At 39.8% G+C, this 18,857-nt stretch overlaps 1 protein-coding gene across 7 annotated transcripts in view; it reads right to left on the bottom strand.

Annotated features, from left to right (window-relative positions):
- NCALD (neurocalcin delta) overlaps positions 1-18,857 on the bottom strand; it is a 435,844-nt gene that overhangs the window by 143,393 nt on the left and 273,594 nt on the right. The window contains exon 5 of one of the 7 annotated variants that reach the window (XM_061123649.1): positions 15,705-15,817. The exons of the other annotated variants lie outside the window; for them this stretch is intronic. The gene's annotated coding sequence lies outside the window, so the exon portion shown is untranslated. The remainder of the gene's footprint in view (positions 1-15,704; positions 15,818-18,857) is intronic. 7 annotated transcript variants of the gene reach the window in all.

The following is an 18,857-nucleotide window of genomic DNA, read 5'->3' as shown; positions in this document are numbered from 1 at the left end:
ATTTCTAGTTTTATATCATTGTAGTTGAAAACATGCTGATATGATTTCAGTTTTCTTAAATTTATTAAGGCTTGTTTTGTGGCCTAACATATGATCTATCCTAAAGAATGTTCCATGTGTGCTTTAGAAGGAAAGTTTTATGTTTATCTATTAAGTCCATTGGTCTAATGTGCAGACTTAAATGTGTTGTTTAAATCCAATGTTTCCTTACTAATTTTTCGTCTGGAAGATCTATCGATCTATCTGTTGTTGAAAGTGGGGTATAGAAGTCTTTTTTTTTTTTTTTTTTAATTTTTGTAATGGAGTGCAGCCAAGTAACAATGTGACAATGTTGTGACAGTTTCAGGCAAATAGTGAAGGGACTCAGCCATACATATACAAACCCTTCTCCCATCCAGGCTGCCACAGAACATTGAGCAGAGTTCCACATGCTGTACAATAGGTCCTTGTTGGTTATCCACTTTAAATATAGCAGGGTGCACATGACCATTCCAAACTCCCTAACTATCCCTTCTCACCACTCCACCCCAGCAACCATAAGTTTGCTTTCTAAGTCTGTGAGTCTGCTATTATTGTACGGCTGTCTAATTCCCCCTTCAGAGATGTTAATATTTACTTTATATATTTCAGTGCTCCAGTGTTGAGTACATAAATATTTAAAATTGTTATATCCTTTTGATGAATTGACTCCATTATTTTTATATAATGACTTTTTTTTTCTTGTTAAAGTTTTTGGATTAAAATCTATTTTGTGTGACATAGGAGTACCTTTGTTCTCTTTAGATTTCCACTTACATGGAATACTTTTTCCACCCCTTTACTTTCAGTCTAAGGGTGCACTTAAAGCTGAAGTAAATCTCTTCTATGCAGCATGCAGTTGAGTCTTTTTAAAAATCTATTATGCTATTCTATGTCTTTTGTTTGGAGAATAACCCATTTCCACTTAAAGTCAATTATTGACAAGTATGGAATTACTACTGCCATTTTTTGAATTGCCTTCTAACTGTTTTGTACAGTGACCCTTGAACAACATGGGTTTGAACTAGGTGGGTCCACTTACACACATATTTTTTTCAATAAATACTACAATATTACACAATCTGCAGTTGATCGAATCAATGGTTGTGCACCCACAGACATGGAGAAACCACAGAAATAGAGCGCTGACTATAAAGTTATATGTGGAACTTCCACTACCCAGGGCCAGTGTCCCTAACATCCATGTTGTTCGTCAGCAACTATAACGCCTATTGTTCCTTTCTTCTTCTCTGCTCTCTTCCTTTGTTGATTTAATGATTTTTCTGTAGTGGTATGTTTTGATTCATTTGTCTTTATCTTTTATGTGTATATTATAGGTTTTTGCTTTGTGGTTACTGTGCATATTTCATAAAGCACCTTATAGTTATAGCCATATATTTTATGCTGATATTAACTTTGAATGAACAAAAAGCTTTACATTTTTACCCCCCGCCATATATTATGTTTTTGATGTCACAGTTTACATCTTTATATACTGTATATCCATTAACAAATTATTGTTGCTATAGCTCTTTTGAATACTTTTGCTTTTATACTTTAGAGTTATTATAAGTGATTTACCCACTATCATTATAATATTAGGGTATTCTGAATTTATATATTTACTTTGTCAGTGTGCTATATCTTCATATATTTTCATGTTATTAATTAGCATCCTTTCATTTCAACTTGAAGAACTCCCTTTAACATTTCTTGTTAGACCAGCCCAGTTGTGACAGTCTCTTAACTTTTGTTTGTCTGGAAAGCTGTATCTTTTCCTCAGTTCTGAAGGATAATTTTTTCAGTTAGAGTATTCTTGGTTGGTAGTTTTTTTCTTTCTTTCAGCACTTTGAATGTTTCATCCCACTTTATTCTGGCCTGTAAGGTTTCTGCTGAGAGGTCTACTTGTGGTCTTATGGGTGTTCCCTTGTACATAACAAATTGCTTTTGCTGCTTTTAAGACAATTTCTCTTTGTCTTTACGTTTGGGCAGTTTAATTATAGTGTGTCTTGGTGTGGCTTTCTTTAAATTTATCTTATTTGGTACTTTGTAGACATCCTGGATCTAGATGTCCGTCTCCCCAGATTAGGGAAGTTTTCAAACATTACTTCTTTGAATTAGCTTTCTACTCCTTTCTCTATCTCCTCTCCTTCTGGGATGCCTAAAATACATATATTGGTCCACTTAGTGATGTTTTATAGGTCCCTTAAATTATCTTGACTCTTTTTCCTTTTTTTTTTTTTTTATCTACTGCTCTGATTGGATGAATTCCACAGCATTTGTGGATCCCTTCTTCTGCTTGATTTAACCTGCTTTTGAGCCCATTGTTGAATAGTTTAGTTCAGTTACTGTATTCTTCAACTCTATGATTTCTGTTTGGTACTTCTTAACATTTTCTCTTTGTTGAAATTATCATTTTATTCATGCACAGTTTTCCTGATCTCAGTGACTATCTTTATGATCATTATTTTGAACTCTCTATTTGATAAATTACTTATCTTCTTTTCATTAAGATAGGTTTCTGGAGATGTCCCTTGTTCTTTTGTTTAGAATACATTCCCTTGTTTCTTTATTTTCCTTGATTCTGTTTTTTTCTGCACATTAGGTAAACAGCCACCTCTTCTAGTTTTGATCTTGAGTTGGAGATGAGCCTCATCAAGCAGTCTGGCCCAAGCTCCTAATTGCCTCTCAAACCTTTGCAATTTCTGTTATTCTCTTTGTTGTTAGTAGCTCCCAGCAGTTGAGGGTACATCAAGACCCATCAGTGTCCCAAAGGAAAGGATGGCAGTCAGGACCCAGGCTAATTAGAAACCCAACCCTCAGAGAGCAGGTGGGAAAGTGTGCAATCAAACTTCTCCAAGGAGAAACTGGAAGGTAGGTACTTTGCCTGCCTCCTCTGCCCTGTGAATGCGCAAGTTTAGAAAGGAAGATACAGTGTTTGACAAGTTAAGTTTGAAAATTTGGAAATAAAAGCAAGTTCCTGCTTTTCTTTAAGAAGTCAGTTCAATGTCTACCTTTAATGATGACTTCCTTAAGTCCTTCCCCACTTCTCACATAAGTTATTCCTTCCAGTCAGCTAAAAATTACAGCACTTCACCATCATACTCTGTTTTATATGTATATGTATATATACACACATATATATACATATACATATATACATATCCCCATACAGGCCACCACTGGCAGGATTTTGGGCTTCCCTGGTGGCTCAGATGGTAAAGAATCTGTCTGCAATGCAGGAGGCCTGGGTTCAATCCCTGGATTGGGAAGATCCCCTGGAGAAGGGAATGGCTACTTCTCAAGTATTCTTGCCTGGAGAATTCCATGGGCAGAGAAGCCTGAAGAGCTGTGGTCCACAGGGTCACCAAGAGTCAGACACAAATGACTGACTAACACTAAATATATATATATATATATATACATATATATATATATATACACACACACACACATATATATGTATATATATATATATATACACACACACACACATATATACACACATATATATATCTTTAAAGATTTATTTTGATGTAGATCATTTTTAAAGCCTTTATTGAATTTTTTAACAATATTGCTTCTGTTTACATTTTGGTTTTTTAGCCACTAGGCACGTGGGATCCTAGCTCCCTGATCAGGGATCAAACCCACACCCCATGTACTGGAAGGTGAAGTCTTAACCACTGGACTGCCAGGGAAGTCCCTGTTTTATATATTTTTGATTCTCTTCTCCACCATGCTGCAAGCTCTTTCAACTCTGTGTCCAAGTGCCTACTTGTTTTGATAAATGAAGGCAATATCAAAACTGCTTATGAGCCAAGCACTGGTACCATATGGTTCTAGCATAGCAAAACACAGAATAAATGATAAGATGTCAGAGGATGTGATTTAATTTTAAATACAACGCCCATCTTCCTCCTCAAACTCTGTCTCCTTTTTGATTCATAGTTCTTTCGGATGACAGAGTTTTAGTAAGACCTACCTGGATAATAAGACTCATTTTCTCTTTGGCATACTGAATTTCCAACATGGCTCCCATCCCAAACACAATATAACACTGACACAGCCAAGATAATAGATGCATGTATCTACACATTCAAAGACTTCTCTCTTCTATAGGATTCTGATTTTTCACTGAGTTCTAGTCTCTAAGAACAAGTCCAGAAGAAATAATGTAACACTGACTTCAGATTTTTCCACTAATGTCATTCATCTGACTTTTACTCTTCTTATGGCATCTCTAATTTGGTCCCCTATTTCCAAAAGAAAAGGGGGAAGAGATTTACATGCAGAATAGGGTAGTGAGTCAAACTCTGTTGTCTACTGAGAAGATGGAGGCATGGAAGGAATAGAGGTAAAAGAGGGAGGACATGATTTAGTTCTTTTTCTCCCATTGTCAGTAACTATCTCTGCTTCAAAGAGGTTGGAGAAATCATAAGTTAACTAAGTTAAAGAAATTAGCAGGGGAACTAATGCATTTTGGTTTGCCAGTTTTAATACTAAAAAGGCACATCCCAAAAAACCCCTTTTGTAAATATTTTAATTTTTCTACAATGAAACAGCATAATCTATAATGAACTTACTGAATAAAACAAGTTGGTTCTTTTTTTTAAGGTAGGCTAAATACTTGAATACAATGATTCTCAGCTCTAGTGTTTGTAATAATCAGCAGAGAAACTTGTAAAGATGTAGTCCTGGGCTCTGTTCCCAGACACTCTGATTCTCTGGCTTTCATAGAGCCCAGGGTTTTTTATTTTAATCAGCACTGAATTCCCTCTATCTCCAGCCAGTGATTCCGACACAGCTGTCCTGAAGGTCACACACTGGGAATGACTGCTCAAGGGAAGCTATGGAGGCAGAACAATGCCCCCTCCCCACAAATGCCTACTTCCTAATCCCCAGAACCTGACCTGGGATGGACTCCTGGTTAGGTCACAGACAAAGAGGAATTAAGGTTACATATGGAATTAAGTTTGCTCATCAGCTTCCCTTAAAATGAAAAAATATTTTGGATTATCTGGGAAGTGCAATCACAAGCATCCTTAAATGTGGAAGAGGGAGGCAGGGTTAAAAATCAGGAAGAGGTCCAAGCAGCATGATAGGAAAAGGACTCAACCCACTGTCGCTGATTTTGAAGATGGTGGAAGAGAGTTGGGAGACAAAGAACCTGGGAGCCTCTAAAAGTGGAAAAAATGAGGACACAGATTCTGCCCTAGAGCCTCTGGCGGGAACCAGTCCTGCCTACACCTCGATTTTAGCCCAATGAAATGCACTTTGGACTTCTGGCCTCCAGAACTGTAAGATAATGAAATTTGTGTTAAGTCATTAGTGTGTAGTAATTCGTTACAGCACCAAAAAGAAACGAATACAGGAGGCTGTGCTTTTCTTGGCTTGTGTTAGTTATAGAGGTTAAGGAGCCAAGAGACTGGGCTAGCCTTGCCCTCAGGGAAACTCACTTAGGAGCTCGGTAAACTCTTGCCCTCCCTCTCTGGGTCACTGGGGTTTTCAGCCCCCACTGGGTAGTCCCACCACGCTTCTTTCTGGAAAAGCACAATACAGACAGATGAGAAAAGCATGGGTTGAACATCTGGATGGGAGGAGTAGAGAACAAAGAACTCACAAAGAAACTTGAAGACACGGCCTGAGCAATGCAAATCCAGGATTTTAAGACCACACGTATGATTATATTTTTAAAGGAGAAAACAACTAATTGAAGTATATAAGTGGTCTACTTGAAGAAAATTGCAGTGTAAAAGGACAGATACATTAAATGGCAATGAATCATCGGATAAATGGGTGAGTACCTGCTGAAAATCCTAAAGGAAATCAATCCTGACTATTCATTGGAAGGACTGATGCTGAAGCTGAAGCTCCACTGTGGCCACCTGATGCAAAGAGCCAACTCATTGGAAAAGACCCTGATGCTGGGAAAGATTGAGGGCAGGAGGAGAAGAGGCAATGGAGGATGAGATAGTTGGATGGCATCACTGACTCAATGGACATGAGTCTGAGTGAACTCCAGGAGACGATAAAGAACAGGGAAGCTTGGTGTGCTGCCGTCCATGGAGTCCAAAGAGTCAGACAGGACTTGGTGACTGAACAACAACCTCATCCCATGAAGACAACTTTAGACTCCCACTTTCTTCTCACATATTGGATTGCATTTCTCACATATATGACTCCATTTGAGATTCTCTGGTTTCATGAGGTAGAAAGAGAGGTGAGAAAATTAGTGTTCACCAACGTAGAAACCATATAGGCAGCAAGTTAGTTCTTAAGGCTGCATGCGTACCCATGGCATGGCTTCATGAACAGGTGTTTTTGTTTTTCACTGTAAGATACTGTGATAGATAGAAGATACAATTCTTGCCCTCAAAGAACTTATAACCACTTATTATCTCATAATTACAGAATTGTTATTACAAAACAAACCCTCTCAAGTTTGCAAAAGGGTTCATTACTACACTGGCCTTAAATAGTAAAGAAGACCATTGTGTTCTCTGATACCACTAAGTATTCACTTATAGGTTTTTAATTACTACAACTGACAAAAAATTAGAAGCTACTGTGAATTAAAACCAATATGAAACAAGACATCTCGCAGATATTATAAGTTAATATTATAACATAAGTTAAATGAATCAAATTACAAAAATTTGTTTCAGGCACTGCTATACAGGAACATAGTTACTGCTAACTATAGTAACAAGGAAACATATATTACCATATATAAAATAGATAGCCAGTGGGAATTCAAACCAGGGATCTGTAACAACCTAGAGGGGTAGAATGGGGAGGGAGGTGGGAGGTACAGTCAAGTGGGGGGGAACATGGGTAAACCTATGGCTGATTCATGTTGATGTTTGGTAGAAACCAATGCAATACTGTAAAGCAATTATCCTTCAATTAAAAATAAATAAATAAAAAAGTTACATATAAATTACTGTTACATATAAATTAAAGTAAATCTGATTAGTAATTAATGAACTACTATGCAATTGTGAAATACTCTAGGAATCACTGCATTTCTCCTAACCAAGTTATCCCTTTGAGGCCATAGACACAAAGTCTATCATATAGGGATTGGCTTCAGATAAGTAATGTTTTCTTAATCATGACCCATGAAGCCTTTCTTCAGCTTCATCTAAGTTTTAGACAAAAGTTAGAAAATGTTTAGCATCCACTTTTTCTAAAAGTAAACTACTCTAATTATAAGCAAATATTAACTAGTGATTAATTTTAATAACATAATAAAGATGGAACATAATTTGGATAAAAATTTTTAAATGAAAAATACCCACAAACAGCTTTGCCCATTTCTCATAACTTTGACTACTGTCACTTTCTGTTTAAATCTAACACTGTGTGTGTGTGTGTTCTCAATCATGTTAGACTCTTTGCAACCCCATGGACTGTAGCCTGCCAGGCTCCTCTGTCCATGGGATTCTCCAGGCAAGAATACTGGAATGGGTTGCCATTTCCTACTTCAGGGGATCTTCCTGACCCAGGGATCGAACCCATGTCTCTTACATCTCCTGAGTTGGCAGGCAGATTCTTTACTACTGTGCCACTTGGGAAGCTCAAAATCTAACACTAGTTTTCCTTAATGAGGGCAATAGAACCCTTACGGTAATTTAGGAAGAGTCAAAGTCTGGTCACATGTCTTGCTCCTGTGACTAACAGCCAACTTTTTCAGCTTTCTCTGGCAGTTTGTACTTTTAAAACAGCACTAATGAAAAACAATTTCCTACTGTATAGCACAGAGAACTATATCCAATATCCTATGATAGACCATAATAGAAACGAATATGAAAAAGAATGTACATATATACATATATATATTCAGATATATATATATATCTGAATCACTTTGCTACACATCAGAAATTAACACAACATCAATTATACTTCAGTTTTTTTAAAGGAATTAATTATAGTAGATGCTTGTAAGCATTTACTATTTCCCAAGTGCTCTGCTGCCAACTTTCCATAATTTTTCATTTAACTTTCCAATACCCTGATGAGGCGGGGCTCTTGTCATTCCCTCCTTACAAGAAGTGAAGGCTCCGGAAGGAAAGTCAAGACCGTTAAGTCCTCACAGCGGCTCAGCGGTGGGCCTGGGCTCGAGTCCACACAGACTGACCCCAGAGCCTGCTCCCTCCCCTCCCACACTGCCTCCTTCGCACCATCACCAGGCCCCTGACAGTCCACTCCGAAGCCTCTCCTTGCCTTTCACCAGGTGTGAGACACGGCAGGGGTGAATGTGGTATCTCCGTCTCTTATGCCCATTTTTCCTCAACTCTGAGGTTTTTCCTTGAACAGCTAGATTGATTCCCTCAACCTGAATATTGGTTCTGTAACTACAGGGATGAGGCTTCCTGCCATTTGTCAGCTTGATTTCTGCCAAAGATCTGCTTTCAATTTTTAGAAGATTGGATCTCCTCTCTCTTCTTTTTGGAAGGTCTTAAAGCCATGTTTCTCACTTAAAAAAAAAAAAAAAAAAAACAACTCCAGCTTCCTCTATCATCTGCTTTACCCCAGCAGCCAGGAGAGTTTGGGCTAGCATTCCATTCTGTGGTTCTTAAAAACAGTGGGGGATTAGAAATTTAGGCATGATGCGTTGGAGGGCAGGAGTCCATTACTCCACGGAAATGGAATTCAACTCCTTATCATTCCACATAATATCAATGTCATAACGGGGAGCTATCAAGCGCTTTGTAAAACACAAAAGCACTCTGAGGAGACCTGTGACTTTAATGTGCAATGGGACAGAGACGTGAACTACACGAATCTGTGATCAGAACACTGCCTGACAATCAGAGAGGACTGTGTACTTTGTAAGCGTTTTCACATACTTCCTAGAACATCAATCGACCTTATAAGACACATGAAGCAAGACTTCTTACTGCCATATGGTGGTTCAGGAAACATTTTCAGGAAGCTTTTTGCATCAGATCACCCATGAAGGCAACGCTGAGCTCCAGCCTCTTTCTAAGAGGCTAACAGTGAGTAAAATGCATCTACTTGCTACACGTGGATATCAAAGACCTACGAGAAGATAGGACTGTGACCATCAGAAGCCCCCCTGCACTCTAGGGTGCTGGAATGCTAGTGCTGAATGAGGCTTATGGGATGAATGATGGACACCTGTGTGTAAGACTGGACTCTTCAATGCTGATGGAGAAAAGGGGAGCAACCAGAAGAGGGAGGGGAGTGAGCTAGACATGTTAAAGCAATAAAAAACAGATTATTATAAAGATTTGACCAAAAAAGGTCTGCATGTGCCATATAGGATTGTTCTAATTTACTGGAAGGACAAAGAGTACTTGTAACCTTTATCTACTTTGAATGTAGGACTCAGAATTGTTCATCAGGTAACCACAAAAATCAGAGTGAGTTAACTCAATTGCTCCCATCTGCAGATGGAACTCAGGGACTCAAAAACAAGAAGTCAGGGGCTTCTAGTTTCTCCCTGATCCACAGACCTGTACACATATGGATCTAAAATTGTGGCTTAAATACTCTAAACCCACTTCCTGATTTCCCAGTATAAGAGTTTGAATAATGAAAGCTCACCCACGCCTAATCACACTGATACCAAAGAACTAACCAAATACAATAGTTTGAATTTCCTTCCCTGGCGGGGCTTTGGGCTATGGAAGTCAAAACCTTTTTCCTGATTTTTGCACTTATGTGGGAACTCTTGGAGGGATATTCCCAGCCTCTCTCCTCCCGGCCTCACTGTCCTGGAGAGAAGCAGTGTTTTCTCCAATCAGACACTTGGGGACAGGAACTGGGCAGGTGTAGCTCCAGCCCTTTCTCACTCTCTTCTTCCTCTTCCTAGGACCAGCTGCCTGCAGAAACATGAACGCTCTCAGCATACGCTTAGGGATGCAGAGCTTATCACTGTGAGGTGTTCTCTCTCCTCTTTCTGATGGTAGTGGTATTTCTCTGATGGTGTGTATTTCTCCCATTCAGATTGAGTTCACAAGTCTTGGTCTCCATTTTGTTGACTCACTGGATTTTGGTGAAACTAATCAAGCTTTTCTCTAGCTACCTCCTTCACTGAATGTCATTGGATTTCTGCTGTGGTATTTGGCAATACTAAACACTTGGTTTGGGGAATATCCTTGTGCCTTATGTAGTTTCTTCAGGAACCATGGATTATCTTGTTTTCTAATTTCATGTGTATGAGGCCACTGCTATAATACTTTCAAGTGTCCCATCAACTCTTCAGATTTACTAAAAAGCAACCATGGAAGACAGCCAGCCTATAGTTGCTGAAGGAAAACTTCAGCCCCACTCAGGCATCAGTGCCCATCAGTTTGGTGGAGGCTACTCTGATCAAAGCCCCTGCTGACTCCCATGTTGCTGCACCCAATGGGCAGTTCCTGGTACTCCCACTCCAACCTCCCAGCAGCACTGGACACAGTTGTTTAGTCCTTTCTCCTTGAAACAATTTCTTTACTTGGTAGGTTTCCTTTATACCTTCCCAGGTGCTTGTCCCCATTTTCCTTTGCTGTTTCCCCACCCCTGCCATTTTCCTGATCCCTGTGTTGGAGTCCCCAAGTCTTAGGTCCTAAAATTCTTCTCCTTTCTGTCCATATGTACCTTCCAGGTGATTTCATGCAGCCTCATGGCTTTAAGTAAAATCTATATAGTGATAATCACCACATTTCTATCTCCAGCTTGGCCCTTCTCCCTTGAACTCCAGACATCTATGTTCAAATGCCTGCCCATCTTCTTGAGTGTGTTTAATAGTCACCTCGTATATACAAAACCCAGTATATACAAAACGGCCCCTTGATCTTTGCTTCGAAACCTCCCTCCCTCCCAGTCTTTCCCAGTCTATTAATGGCAGCTCCACTCTAGTTGTTCAAACCAAAACCCACAGTGTCATCCTCAGCTCTTTATCTCACACTCCAGACAAATTAGAAAACTCTGGTATCTAGATCATCAAAATATACCCAGAATCTAAGCCTCCCTTTCACCACTGAGTTTAAACTGCAAATCACTGCCAGGAATATTGCAATGGCCTCTTCACTGGTGTCACTGCTTCTGCCCTTAATCTCCTTTAGCCTCTTCATAACACAGTGGGCAGAGGGGACTGACTTGCACTTGAAGTCAGATGATATCACTTCTCCCCTCGAAATTTTCTGGAGCACTCATCGCACTGAAAGTGCCCAGGTCCTCTGCAGGGCCCTACATGACCTGGCCCCCATTTCCTCTCTGACCACCACCTCCTGCGTTCCCCTCTGCTCTCTGCTCTGGCCACTCGGGACATCCGCTGCTCCTCAAACACTCCAGACCCACACCTGCTGCAGAGCCTCAGTCTTTGTACTCCTTGTACCCGGCACAACCTTCCTCCAAACTTCTGCCAGGCTACCTCCCTCATAGCCTTCAAGTTTTACTTAAAAGTCACTTTCTCCATGAGACCATCATTGGCCTTCCTCTAAAATCCTAAACTGATCTTACTCCCAGTTTCCCAATTTGTCTTCTCCTTAGCAACCATCACTAAAATGCTATGAATGTTACTTACTTGTGTTACCTTAAATATAAACTCCATAAGAGCAAGATGTTCTTGTGTTCTGTTCACTGTTCTATCCTGAGTATCTCATACAGGGCCTGACACATAGTAGAAGCTCAATTATTATTTGTTGTTTGACTAAATGTCTGTGAAGCAATTTCTTAGAAATTTCTGAAGTGATTTTAAATGTTGTCTTAATAATTAGAGCTTTGATTCCTTTGAGGTTTTAACTCAGCAGAGCAAAAGATTTGGATTTTGGAACTTAATTCCTTGGGGCTTTATTTTGGCATTTTAATTTATAGACTTTAATATTTTTTCTATGAAATTCATAATACAAAAAAAACGATTATACCAAATAAAAGTCATCACCTTACTGCTGGCACTTCATTAATATCTATCTTAATAATGTCATTTAAAGTCCCTGCCAAATTTCCGATGAGCCTATTGGACAATGTGGCATGATGAGGGATGAAGTTTTCAGCTTTGAGTAATTTAATTAAAGCATCATCTCTGAACTTAGCACTGACATTTATTGGTCATTCATTCAACACAGTGTTGTCTATTCCTAGGGATTCTGTGCTTTTTCCTTTAAACCAGAGGTCAGTGATAAATTGGAGAGTTGAATGGCATTGGTGCACATTTTTTTGGTCTCATGTCACGTTTAAAACAAAAACAGATTTCTAGTTTTATTCAAAACACTCAGAAGAGGTAGCAGCACTGGGTCCCCTTCCTCTGGGACAGTGTATGTGCTGCCTCCTTTAAAGGGCACAGTCTCCCTTTTCCCACAGTCCAGCTCCAGGCACCCCACTCTGTCACCTGTCTGGTTGCTAGAGGCAATGCTGCTTATGGATCTGAACAACGGGCCTTGTGCTGAGCCTCTAGCCCTAGAGGCCCTAGAGGCCTTCTTTTGACCACATTCCCCCCTATGGATCAAGGAGTCTGACAACCAAGAGCACTGTACTGGCTTTCTCCTAACCAAGACCACATTTCCACTGCCCAGGATCCCAGACTATCCTGTCCAGCTCGCCCAAGCCTCCTGTAGGACCGATGTGAACCCTTGTCCAGGTTGACCTTTCCAAACGCAGGTGGAGCATCCCTTGTCCATGTGTGTGGAAGAGGCGGTTAGAGGACAGAGTTTGAAACACAGGACTGGAGAGATCACATGCGTAGTAGACCTCCCAAAGGTCTTCACCTCCCGATCCCCAGAATCTGTAAATATGCTGCCTTGCATGATTAAAGGACTTGACAGACATATGAAGGTAAGGATTAGGCTGGAAAGATTATGCTGGATTGGCTGGGTGGGCCCACTGTAATCACAAGAGCTCTTGTAAGAGGGGGGCAGATAGATAAGAGTAGTAGAAAATAATGACAAAACCAAGAGGTTGGAATGATTGAGAGAAAGGGGCCATGGGCCAAGGAATGTAGGTGGCTTCTGAAGACTAAAAAAAGGCAATGGATTAGTCCTTCAAGGTCCCAAGAAGAAATGCTGCCCTGCTGAGAACTTTTTTTTTTTTTTTTCCTGCTGAGAACTTGACTTCAGATTTCTGACCTTCAGAATGGCAAGAGAGTAAACCGACCTGGGTTAAGCCACTGAGTTACCGGCAATTCATGTCAGCAGCCACAGAAAACTAATACAGTTTGCTTGCATGGAAGGCCTCTCCTGAGAGGCTAGAAGATGCAGGGCTGCGGGCTAAGGCTTCCATCTGTACTCTTGTCTCAGGCAGCCTCAAATATTAATTTATAATAATATAGAGTCAAAAGATATTGTTTCAATGAAAGACTTAAACCGAAGTCTATAAACGCAATCTAAGTTTTCTGTGTTTCATCTGTTCCGTAATAGCCAAAATGCCAGGTATTGTTAGCACACAGTGTTTAAGTAATCCATCCACTTACATATTAGTCATAAAATTATTCAGGAGTGGGCTACAAGGAAGAATTTCATCAAATCATAATAAACCAGATGCGAGGAAGAATGGCATTTTACTGGGGCTTGATTTCATGCATCTTTTTGACAAGCTTCAAAACAAATTTCCCTGTATCAAATTTCTCAAATATTTACTTGTGTTTTCTGTTCCCAGGAAATAAGACACTTTGATACAATATTCTACAGTTGAAAAATTGAGGAAATTAAAAACAGAAAATACACCAGGCCGTTGGCATGGGCATGATGCTAATCCATGAAAAGCAGGGAGGACTAAATTAATGTCCTGATATGTTCAATTTAGACTCCTACAACTCCCCTCAATTCATACACTTAAAAAATTTTCCCTATCAAAAATGTGATTGCTACAGTGGTTTAGATCTACAGAACAATAACTCTTCCCAACCAGAAAGAAGTGCTAGAAATGAGTGTTTGGAGGATAGGCAAAACAAATACCTAATAAAATAAACATTTTCCCACAGTTTCTATTTTGTCTTAGGGGATTCTCTTAAGTTTTGACTTGATTGTATATATAATCACCACAAGTCACTTTGTTCACATAAAGTTCATACGAAACAAACAATCAAAAACACATGAAAGAATCTGCTTTTAGTTTTCTGGTCCAATAATCTAAGCTGTTATTTTGCTTGAATCATTGCAAGAGCCAGCCAAGGCCAGTGAGCTAAGCTGATGCACAGGAACTCAGAGGCCCATGCCACAGGCTGAATGTTCTTCTGGAAGAAGCCAACTCACCATGGCTGTTGCTGAGGAAGGTTTGTGAAGTTAAAGTTGCTCAGTTGTGTCCAACTTTTTGGGATCCCATGGACTATACATGGAATTCTCCAAGCCAGAATACTGGAGTGGGTAGCCTTTCCCTTCTCCAGGGGATCTTCCCAACCCAGGGATCAAACCCAGGCCTTCCAAATTGCAGGTGGATTCTTTACCAGCTGAGCCACCAGGGAAACCCAAGAATACTGGAGTGAGTAGCCTATCCCTTCTCCAACGGATCTTCCCAACCCAGGAATCCAACCAGGGTCTCCTGCATTGCAGGTGGATTCTTTACCAACTGAGCTATCAGGGAAGCCCATGAGGAAGGTTTGACTTGTCCAAACATTGACACAGTCTTGAAAACTCTGAGCTGTCAAGGTATATACAAAAATGGCCTCTCTTTTTCTCTTTTTTTGGAGGTGAAAGTCCTGGAGAAGTAAGATGATATCCATGGGTCTACCTCTAAGGAGAACCCACTATAAAATGGAGAAGAGAAAATAAGGGAAAGAGACAAGGGGACCTTCAAGGGACAATATTCTGAGCAAAAAAAAAAAAAGAGAAAGGAAGGGGGAAAAGTTGTCATACATTATCTGAAGTATTAATAACATCTGGCAGAAATTGACCTGAAAATGTGATTTTGGATGAATGTTCTCCTAAGTCTGGAAAGAAACCAAAACCTTATTATGAATATCCCAACTGAGGTTTTAGAAGGACAGTATATGAGACTGCATGTCGTGTGTTTTGAGTGCAATTTAATTTGGGGGCTTTTCCTAAATTCATCTATGGAAGGGGTAATCAATAGCATTCTTGGCATAGCTTGACAAAGAGTGTCTTGTCTTCTAACTGGATCTGTTCTTTGGGATGTATAGACCATACCCAGTCTTCTCAGAGCCTCCCAGTTCCTGTCCTCTTTTGGAAAGGATGGAAACCATATCAGCACTCCCTCTCAGATAGCACAATTCTAAAACAAAAAAATCTGGAAAGACACAAAATAACATGGAAATTTTTCCTAATTGGCCCTTGGGCAGCTGACTTGGCTCCTAACATACGCCTGACCCCCGGCTCCATCCTCAATTAAAATTCCCTGCTACAAGGATCATCAGCTTCTACTGGAGTCCAGTCCGATGCATGCTGTACCCCAGTACTATGCCTCCACCTATCAGGGCTATGACCATCTGAAGACACTTACTTCAGCTGTGTGCCAGGGAAGATGTTCCCAAACAGAGATATTTTAATCCTCTGGAATTTAGATTAAAAAAAAAATTTTACTCTAAATCTAACTGACCCTTCCAGAGGTGTGTGTTTGAATCAATCAGATCTGTATTGTGATACAGGCTAAGGTCCTCTCCTTTTTTTCTGAAGTATGAAAGGATGCTAGGGAAAATCTAGACTCTTTGCTAACCCCTTCTGTATGACAGTATTAAATCTATCTCTTATGCCAAGGTCATATGTCAAGGAAAAACTAACCTGTACAGAGCATGATTCCATCATCAGGAAGTTTCTTGGATAATATGATCCCTTTGGCCCTTCAAGCTGGCCCTCTGGTGTATCTAATCAGTTCTCACACCATGAATGAGAGTCTAAAAGTTAAAAAGGATGAAAGACGTCAGGACCTCTACAAAGTCTCTCATCTTTCATTTTATACTCTGCCTCTTTGAAGTATTGAATCTGAAGCTCCAGTACTTTGGCCACTTGATGTGAAGAGGTGACCCATTGAAAAAGACCCTGATGCTGGGAAAAATTGAAGGCAAAGGAGAAGAGGGAGACAGAGAATGAGATGGTTGGATGGAGTCACCAACTCAATTAACATGAATCTGAGCAAACTCCAGGAGATAGTGAAGGACAGGGAAGCCTGGCATGCTGCATGCAGTCCATGGGGTTGCAAAGAGTTGGACACAACTTAGCAACTGAACAACAACTCTTTGAGCAACTGCTTTTCCCTCCAGAGTTTTCCCTCACCACCCCCTTGTTTCCCTGCTACATTGTCTTATTCCAGTTAATTGCTCTTTCTCTCCAGCCCTTTCTTCTGCCATTGACTTCTATTTTTTAAACCAAAAAAATACCCGTTTTTCCCTCCTTCCAGCTCCTTTTGGACTTTTCTCTCAAAGGGAAGGCTTAGTCACTCCCATATTTCATTCCAAACCAAAATAAAATGAGGAGTCCCTAGTGTCCTAGAACGGGACCCCCAATATTCTCACTGATCGGAAAAGCTTTTTTTTTTTTTAATTTTAATTTTCTTTATTCGATATGTTCAGATCATAAGAGATTTTTGCTGTGATGAAATAAAATTCTTATTTCCTGGAAAAGCTTTTTAAATCCTCCCAAGTTCTAAGATCTTGGGAAGAAGGTCAGAGATGGCACTAAGACCTCTAGGGCTCTTCCCTTCCCTTCATGGAGGGGTTTCCCAAAGTGGAGAGAGCATCTGGGGTAGAGCCTAGTTAGGTGGATTTGTATTGTGTAATTATGAAATGTACATTAGAAAAAATATAGATGGCGTATCATCTGCAATTTCACAGCTATTACTGTGAATGCAAGTTAAAATGTAAGCAAATGTAAGTTAAAAGATAGAGTGGTTTAAAAAGATATTAAGTGAAAAATAGTAGTGTATATGGATATAATAAAAATCATGACGATGGAACATGAATGATTAAAGCATGAGAAGAACCATTTGATGAAAATGACTTGTAACCATAGAGAATGGGGCATGAAGTCAGCTTCTGGATACGCTTCCTTCTTACTTGCAAAGCCCTGAGCTTGGGGCAGAGAGTGGGAACACAGCTGTTACCCAGGCGAGGATTCACAATTTCATGCTAGGGACCAAACTATGCAGAATTTTTTCTGAATGGATAAATCAAATTCATATCCTTCTGGAACCAAGGATAACATTGCCATCAAATTTACAATTAGAAGCATTCTGGCTCAACTCTTTCCGTTTAGAGGCTAAACAGCCAGAAAAATCACATGACTTGGTTGGTATCTTCCCCCAGTGAAAAGCAGCAGAATTAGAACTCAAACCCCAAAGTTTGCTCATTCTAAATCTTTCTACTACATTACTTCTGCTAGATGAGTCTTTCCAGTGCCCTGAAAGTCTTATCTATTCCTAACTATATCTAGTTATATTAAACATAGGGCTTCCCCGGTGGCTCAGTGGTAAAGAATCCGCCTGCAATGCAGAAGACAAGGATTTGATGCCTGCTTTGGGAAGATCCCCTGGAGAAGGAAATGGAAACCCACTCCAGTATTCTTGCCTGGGAAGTCCCATGGACAGAGGAGCCACAGGCTCCTGGCAGGCTACAGTTGACAGTGTCACAGAGAGTTGGACATGGCTTAATGGCTAACACAACAACATTTAAGAGAGTAGTAGGAGATAAAATCAGAAAGATAACATGAATATTGGGAAGGAGACACTGTCAGGACTTCAGGGCAGTGTGAGGACTTTGTGGGGTCGAGTCCAAAGGGGGAGCTGATAGCTGCATCTCACCTAGACCACACAGCCAGAGTGGTGTAATTGATGTAAGCACTCAGAGAATGGTCCCTGGAACAATCTGATATTATTGCTACGGGATCCTCCTCTTAGAGTCTTCTTTTTTTAACTTTTTTATTTTTGAATAATTTTAGACATACAAAAAAGCTGCAAAGGTAGTACAGAGAATTTCCCAGCTTCCCCTATTTCTAACACCTTTTATAGTCATGGCATATTCATCAAAACTAAGACATTAACATTGGCACAATACTGTTAAGTAAATGACAGGCTTTCTCTTGATTGCCACAGTTTCCCATTATTTTGTTGTTGTTCCAGGACGTAACCTGGAGGACACCACAGTGCATCTGTCAGCCTGTCTCCTTAGTCTCCTCCAATCTGCGACAGTTTCTGGACTTTTTCTTGTTTTTCATGACTTTAACACTTTAGAAGAGGTCAGGTGTTAGGTACTTTCTGTCAGTTTGAGTTTGTCTGGTATTTTCTCATGATTAGGTTTAGGGAATTGGAGGAAGGATACTACCAAGGTAAAGTGCCCTTTATTTCAAGGATGAGATGCTATTGCTTGTCAACAGTGATATTCATCTGGACCCCTTGCTTAAGTAATATCTGTGAAGTTTACCAATGGAAAGTTCTCCTTTCATACTCTATATCTTAGAAATATGTCACTAAGTCCAGTGTAAACCCAAAGAAAATTAAGCTCCACCTCCTGGATTGAGAACTATCAAACAATCTGTGACATTTGATGAAAACTACCACAGTTATCAGTAAATCTTTTGGGAGAGAGACTTTGAGACTATGCAAACATCCTTTATCTCCTAAAGATTTGCCCATTAATCTTAGGATTCATCAGTGGATCTTGTCTGCAGCAAATTGTCTGCTTCAGTGTTCTAAGGATAAATTATTTTTGCCCTCATATCTTCTACATTTGTAGTTTGAATTCTTCTGTAAGAAAGATTTGCTTCTGTTTATTTATTTATTCATTCTATCATTTCTTTATACCAGTATAGACACATGGGTATATTTCATTCTTTTGGCCATAACCTATATTAATACTGTCATTATCTTTCTTTCTTTTCTTTTTTCATCCATGCCATGCAACTTGCAGGATCTTAGTTCCCTAACCAGGGATTGAACTGTGC

The sequence above is a fragment of the Dama dama genome, chromosome 21 (assembly GCF_033118175.1).
Source record: "Dama dama isolate Ldn47 chromosome 21, ASM3311817v1, whole genome shotgun sequence".
Classification (NCBI taxonomy): Eukaryota; Metazoa; Chordata; class Mammalia; order Artiodactyla; family Cervidae; genus Dama; species Dama dama.
This window is presented reverse-complemented; position numbering and strand designations above follow the sequence as displayed.